This window comes from Lycium ferocissimum, chromosome 11 (genome assembly GCF_029784015.1).
Source record: "Lycium ferocissimum isolate CSIRO_LF1 chromosome 11, AGI_CSIRO_Lferr_CH_V1, whole genome shotgun sequence".
Lineage (NCBI taxonomy): Eukaryota > Viridiplantae > Streptophyta > Magnoliopsida > Solanales > Solanaceae > Lycium > Lycium ferocissimum.
The window spans coordinates 58434415-58441679 of NC_081352.1; positions in this window are offsets into that span (position 1 = coordinate 58434415).

Genomic DNA, 7265 nt, shown 5'->3' on the forward strand with positions numbered 1-7265 from the left:
TTGGTTTATGAGAATCAGGTCACATGTTATTCAACTCGCTAGAGAAGAGTATATCCCTTATGTGGGAATACCTTTAGATTTCCTGGTGTGTATCCGACCGGTTGCAGTTTTTAGTAAAGAAAGAAAATATCAAACAAAATTATGATTGAGTCTGAGATCGGATGGCTTCCAAATCCTGGCCGGAGAGCTTGACTTCATTTAAGAAAAAGTTCCACATTTGCTCCCCAATCTGTTCGGATCTGGTTCAGCAAGCTGACTCCTTTTTGGCGGTTATGTAAGAAAAAAAAGTTCCACGTTTGAATGGCACACTTTGTTTGAATAAATGACCCTTTGGTATCGGAATGAATACTTTTGGCTATTTGAATGAATGGCCCTTTTGACAACTTAAATGAAAGAATTGAAAGGAATTTAAGAATAGCTCACGTTTGAATTGTTTCTTAAATTTTGAATGAATGGATTGCGAATGAATGGCCCTTTTGTGATTGAATGAATGGCTCTTTTGGCTGTTTGAATGAATGGCCTTTTTGGCAACTTAAATGAAAGAATTGAAAGGAATTTAAAGAATGGCCCTTTTGGCAACTTGAATGAAAGAATTTAAATGAAAGGAATTTAAATAATGGCCCTTTTGTCAACTTAAATGAAAGAATTTAAATGAAAGGAATTTAGATGAAATGATGGCCCTTTTGGCCTGCAGATAACAGATATGGCCCTTGCGGCTGGATAATCTTTCTTTCGTCTGTTGCATTGATTGTGACCCTTGCGGTTGGATATGTCTTTATGCTCATTTGTTGTGACCCTTTTGGTTAGATATGTCCTTGTCGTTCATTCTTTGTATGACCCTTTGGTCGGATGTGTCTTTATCATTCATTCTTTGTATGACCCTTTTGGTCGAATATGTCTTTATCCATTCGTTTCATGACCCTTCTGGTTGAATGTGTTCTTCCTATTCCTCTTGTGACCCTTGTGATCAGATGTCATCTCGTTCCACTTATGTGACCCTCATTGTTAGATGTGCCATTTTGTCGTTCTTTGTGTGACTTTCAGTCGGGTATGTTCCCGTTATTCATCCCTTAGATGACCCTTTTGGTCGTCTGACATCCGGTTGAGCTTGCCCTTCACCTCTGTGATTGGTAAGCCGGTTGATGATGTGTTCGTCTCCCTGTTTCAAAACCTGTATCCACAGAAAAATTGTTACTTTCCTAAAAGGCACCTCCTTCCGTCTGGTGTCTCCTTTTGATGCTCCTTTGAATTTCCTCGGGCTTAGCAGTTCTAGAGATGGTTTTAGCGCGAATTTACACTAATTTTGTAAATCTAAAGTAAAGTAAAAATGTGTTGTTCTTTCTTTGAAAAATATTCGTTCTTTATTTAAATGTCATGACGTGTGTTTTTTTCGAACGCGGTCTTCTCATCTTCCAACAGGTCTCGTTGTAGAGCCCCCTGAATTGGCGGAATTTTTGAGATCTTCTCAAAAATTGTGCCCCAGTTTTAGGGCTTGATTTGATTATCCTTTGTACTATCTCGTTATATAGGAATTTTTGAGGTTTCGTAAAAAATTCTGCCCAGTGTAGGTCTAGGCTTATCATCTCCTTTGTTGATTGCTTCCAATAGGAATTTTTGAGGTTTCCTCAAAAATTCTCTCCCAGTGTAAGGTTGATATTGGCTGAGTCTTGCGCTGATCCTCATATTTTAACTTTGTCAATTTCCCCCGATTTTATGTCTCTGAGGTTTCCTAAGGGTTTCTTGGGTTTTTCTTTTATGACGACTGAGCTCGAAAGCACCTACGTATCCTGTCGCAGTAGGAATTCAGGTAGAACGTAGTTCAGAATAAAGTAATTGAGTTTTGGTTTTTACTAATAATGCGACCGGGTCTGTTATGGACTGCCTATGTATCCCATTGAGGGGAAGTTAGGTCATTGCGTAGTTCATTACATAGATGATTGTTTTCCCTATTCTAAAAAAATACGATTACAAGCAAAAACATGATTACAGAGAAATGATAATGTGATTACAAGCAAATGGAAACCTAAACGTAATATCTTTTGAACTCGGTTGCATTGATGGCTTTAGGCCATTCTTGTCCGACCATTTTGGCTAAAACTACTGGTCCTCCCGAAAGCACTTTCTTGAGTATGTATGGTCCTCTCCAGTTTGGCGCAAACTTTCCTTTGTACTCTTCTTGGTAAGGGAAGATTCGCTTGAGTACGAGCTGTCCGATTTGGAAAAGCCGGGCTCTGACCCGCTTGTTCAAAGCTTGAGACTTCCTTTGTCTACATATCTGCCACCATTCTTTTCTCATCAATCATGGCTCATTGCTCATAGCAGTTTCTGACCCATTCTTTATCATTCAGCTCGGCTTCTTGGATGATCCTTAATGATGGGATTTCCACTTCCGTGGTATGACCGCTTCTGTACCATAGACAAGGAGATATGGAGTTGCCCCGTTATACATTCGGGTGGTCGTTTTGTGCCCCAACAAAACATACCACAACTGCTCTTGCCAATTCTTGTAGTTGTCGATCATCTTTCGCAGGATCCTCTTGATGTGCTTGTTGGCAGCCTCTACAGCACTGTTCATCTGTGGTTGGAAAGCAGTAGAGTTCCTGTGAGTTATCTTGAATTGCTCATAGATGTCTTTCATCAGATGGCTGTTTAAATTGGGTCCGTTGTCCGTGATGATGGACTCGGGCACACTGAAGCAGCATATGAGATTGTTCTTAACAAAATCAGCCACGACTTTCTTGGTTACCGACTTGTGGAAAGTTGCTTCCACCCATTTGGTGAAGTAATCAATAGCAACAAAGATGAAGCGATGTCCATTGGAAGTTGTTGGCTCAATGGGACCGATGACGTCCATTCCTCATGCCATGAATGGCTAAGGTCAGCTCATTGCGTGTAGTTCTATTGGAGAGACCTTGATCAAGTCTCCGTGGATCTGGCATTGATGGCATTTTTGCACAAATTTGCAGGAATCGTGTTCCATGGTCATCCAGTAGTACCCTGTCCTCAAAATCTTTTTGGCTAGGATGAAACCATTCATATGGGGCCCGCATGCCCCCGCATGTACTTCCTTCAGCAGTCTTGTGGCCTCGTCGCCATCCACACACCTGAGCAAACCGAGGTAGGGTGTTCTTTTGTACAACACTTCTTTATTTAAAAAGACTCCATTAGCCAGCCCCCTGATGGTTTGCTTCTGATTTGTTGAGCTTTTTGAAGGATATTCTCCTTTCTCCAGGTACGTTTTTGATGTCGGCGAAGCACGACTTGCCATCCGACTCGGCCTTAATGTGGGAGCAGTGAGCCAGTTCTTCTTCTAGCGTGATCTCTAACGGATCAATGTAGGTACACTCGGGATACTGAATCATGGAGACTGTTGTAGCCAAAGCGTCAGCGAACTCATTTTGAGCCTTTGGAGTATGCCTGAGGTCGATGCTTTTAAATCTCCCACACAGCCTTTGGACCAGATTAACATATGGCAGTATTTTGTCGTTCTTGGTAGCCCAATTTCCTTTCACCTGGTTCACGAGCAAGTCAGAATCCCCAATTACCAACAACTTTTGTATGTGCATGTCCAGCGCCATCCTGAGGCCGAGAATACACACTTCGTATTCAGCCATGTTATTGGTACATCTGAAGTTGAGCTTCGTAAACACAGGGTGGTGCTGTCCTATTTCTGATATTAGCATTGCTCTAATGCTCAATCCTTTGTAATTGACTACTTTATCGAAGAACTATAACGACCCTCCCGGTCGTTATGAAAAATTTAGGATCACCCTACCAAATAGAACTCTTCCAAAGGTAGAACGAGCTAATAGAAACTCAAATGTAGAAGTCTAAGAACTGAAAACTTGACTTGCTTGTGACTATTTATTGATTGTATCGAGTCCATTGGGGGTGACGTAGGAAATTAGACCTCCGTTGGGCATTCCGAGGCCACGAGTGAGTCCGTATTGTGTTTTTACATTAATGTGCATGTTTTGTTGTGTTTGTGAGGCCTCGGATGAAGTGTTGTGTGGAAGAGTGGAAAGCTATGAAAATTTACAAGCTCACTAGTTCAGTGACACCGCTGCGGCAGACGAAGTACCGCTGTAGCGGCGGATCTCTTGCCGCCGCGGGCTTATGGGAAGTGGGTTGTCCGCTAGGGCGGACACTGGACCGCAGTGGAAGGTAGCATTAGTGGAGGTCCGCTACAGCAAGCCCTTGCCCGCTATAGCAAGACCGTTGCAGCGACAGAATGACTACCGCAGCGATCGACGGGGGCAGAATCCCAATTTTTAAACATTTAGTTCCGAATCTTTATTCATAAAACTCCAAAACAGTCCCCAAGGAGCACCTAGGGCGAACTTCTAAGGCTAGGGCAAGAATACTCTTTAGAGGTAAGTCTCAAACATTCCTTCCTTCATTACGCATTCATCTCTGAGATTATCATCATTCTAATAGGTCTACAATGGTGAATTGAGACTAGTAACCCTAGAACTTGATAGACCCTCAATAGTTGGTGGATTATGAATGTTATTGTGTGATTATCATATAAAGGCTTGGCTTATCACTTTCTAATCAAGAATTGAACCGTTAGAGGCATGAACTAAGTGAATTGAGACTTAGGGTTTCATAAAGATGGTAGCTTGATCATCGAAATTTCTTGTAAGATATAACTTGAATGAATAACCTTATGAATTGATAGTTTATGGTTGCTAAGGCCAACGTTAGGATGATTTACACTAGTAAGCATTCACTCATTAGAAAGGGATAAAGTGGAAGAGTGTTCATTGAATTGATATTGGGTCTCCTGCAGGTCATGGCTATTGGGCAAAGACACCAATTAGCATGTATGTACATGAGTGATCAATGGCTGAGTAAGTGAGAATGTTGTTGGGAGGTTTATTCCGTTGCTTGTTTATGTTGCGATTGTTAATATCATTAGTTGACCTGATTTGTTAATATCATTGATTTACTTGGTGTTGGCTATCAGATTATGTGCTGTTGACTGGTCTGTCTATTTTATTAATTTTATGATTCATGCATGATACTAATATTAGTCGGCCTACGATATCTACCGGTACATAGTGTTTGTACTGATACTACCTTGCTGCATTCTTTTGACGGCAGATTGTGATCGCAGATTGCTACTCGACCTCACATTTAGTTGAGGCCACTTGCTGACAGATTGTGGGTGAGCTTTTATCCTTGCCAGGCTGCCCGAAGATCTTCCTTTATCTAATGTCTATTTCCATTCCAGACATTGATGTTTATTTATTTCAGACAGTATGAATTCCTTAGACATGTTTTGGATTAGAGTCCTTGTACGGTGACTTTCAGATTTTGGGGTTGTAATAGTTAGGACTTCTGCATTTACATTATTGTTTTATGGCATGACTACTTTTGATTAATCTTGCGTTTAATTTGTTGTGAACTGAATGAATTTGCTAAATAAAAATGGACTTTGAATGAGTAGATGGTTAAGCGTATTGGTTCGCCCACTAGGAGTTAGTGTGGGTGCCAGTCATGGTAGGTTGGGTCGTGAAAAAATTGGTATCAGAGCGTTAGGTTCATCGATCTCATCATACAAGGACATGTCTAGTCGAGTCTTGCGGATCGGTACAGAGACATCTGTTCTAATCTTCGGGAGGCTACCGAACACTAGGAAAATTCCCTTCCTTTCTTTCTTTCATACTACTTGATTCCAATTGGTATATGGCAAATTGAAATAGATATCCGATTATCTTTTATTCTCTCGTAGATGGTGAGCACACGTGCGATAGCAACCGCAGGGAGGGCAGAGTGAGCAGCGTGCGGGGGCCGGGATCGGGGGCGGAGTCCCGGCCAGCTGATCCCCCATGCCCTCCAAAGGGCCCTATCGAGGTCGTGGTAGATGTAGCGGCACCGCCTTAGCTCGAGGCAAGCAGCGCCCGCCGGGCCGCCGGCTGTTGCCTCTAGGTTTACCGTACGCGACGACTGTGTGCTAAACCGTTTATACGGGGTTTGCGCGCACCGGAGCACATCGGCCGTTCCGACAGTAGGGTTCGTGGATAAAGTGGGGCCCTGTGTCCGACAAAGTTCGGACCGGGAGTTCGGTGATGCCGCGCCGTGGCTCCTCGCCCGGACAAAGGCTTCGGTTTCAAGGCATTTCCGAGGCCGCTGGCAGAGGCTGCGGATGACCAGAAGGGAGATGATCTATTTTGGAGATTCACTAAGATGAAGCCTCTGGTTTTCTATGGTACTGAGTCAGAAGATGCGTACGAGTTCATTATAGATTGTCGTGAGAGGCTCCATAAGATGGGGGCAGTGGATAAGTATGGTTTGGAGTTTATGACTTTTCGCCTGGGGCGATGCCACGCACACGCGGGAGGGGCATACAGTGCATGGGCTCACCGGGTCACCTCCGTCGACTCGGGGTTCGCCTATTCGGTGTTTTAGAGAAGTATGTTTCGCGTACTTTGAGAGACAGGAAGAAGGATGAGTTGCTAATATTGATCAAGGGAACTTGTCTGTCGCTGTTTATGGGTCCTGTTTTCATTCCCTGTCCCGATATGCTCTACAGTTGCTGCCTACTGAGGAGGAGAGGATTGGGCGTTTTGTGAAAGAATTAAACACTGGACTTTAGCTATCAACTCTTCACTTTTCGTAGCCACTAGGACTTCAATCCAAGAGGTAGTGGAGCATGTCCGTGTTGCTGGCGGGATTAAACAGAGTGGTTATGCAAAAAGTGTAGAGAAGAAGGCCCGAAGGCGTGGAAATTTCAGCAACTCCTTCTCTAGCGGTCAGAGTTCTCAGGTGTATTCAGGGTGTCCGGTTCAGTCCGCTATGCAGGTGTCTGCTGAGGGCCCATCAGGGGCCAATTATCATTCTTCGGGTCAGCATGGGCGCTACCCTGCTTCATCAGCTTCTGTTCAGCGACCTAGGCTAGACCGTTCTTGTCACGAGTGTGGTGAGCAAGGGCATATTAAGAGGTTTTGCCCTAGACTCAGACAGGTGGTTAGAGGACTCAATATCAAGCTCCCCGAGCTCCATTCGCATCGGATAGGGGAGGCAAGAACCGTGTACAGGCAGGGCGGGGCGGCCACACTGCTGGTAGGGGTAGCACTCAGCCTAACCGAGGTGGATCATGGCTAGGCAGAGGTGGACAACATCCCAATAGGGGCGAAACTCAGACTAGACAGGGTAATCGCAATGGTTCACATGCTACAGGAGGGCACGGTCACTTGTATGCCTTCCCACAGACCTGAGGCTGAGGCCTCCAATGCCGTCATCACAGGTACTATCTCAGT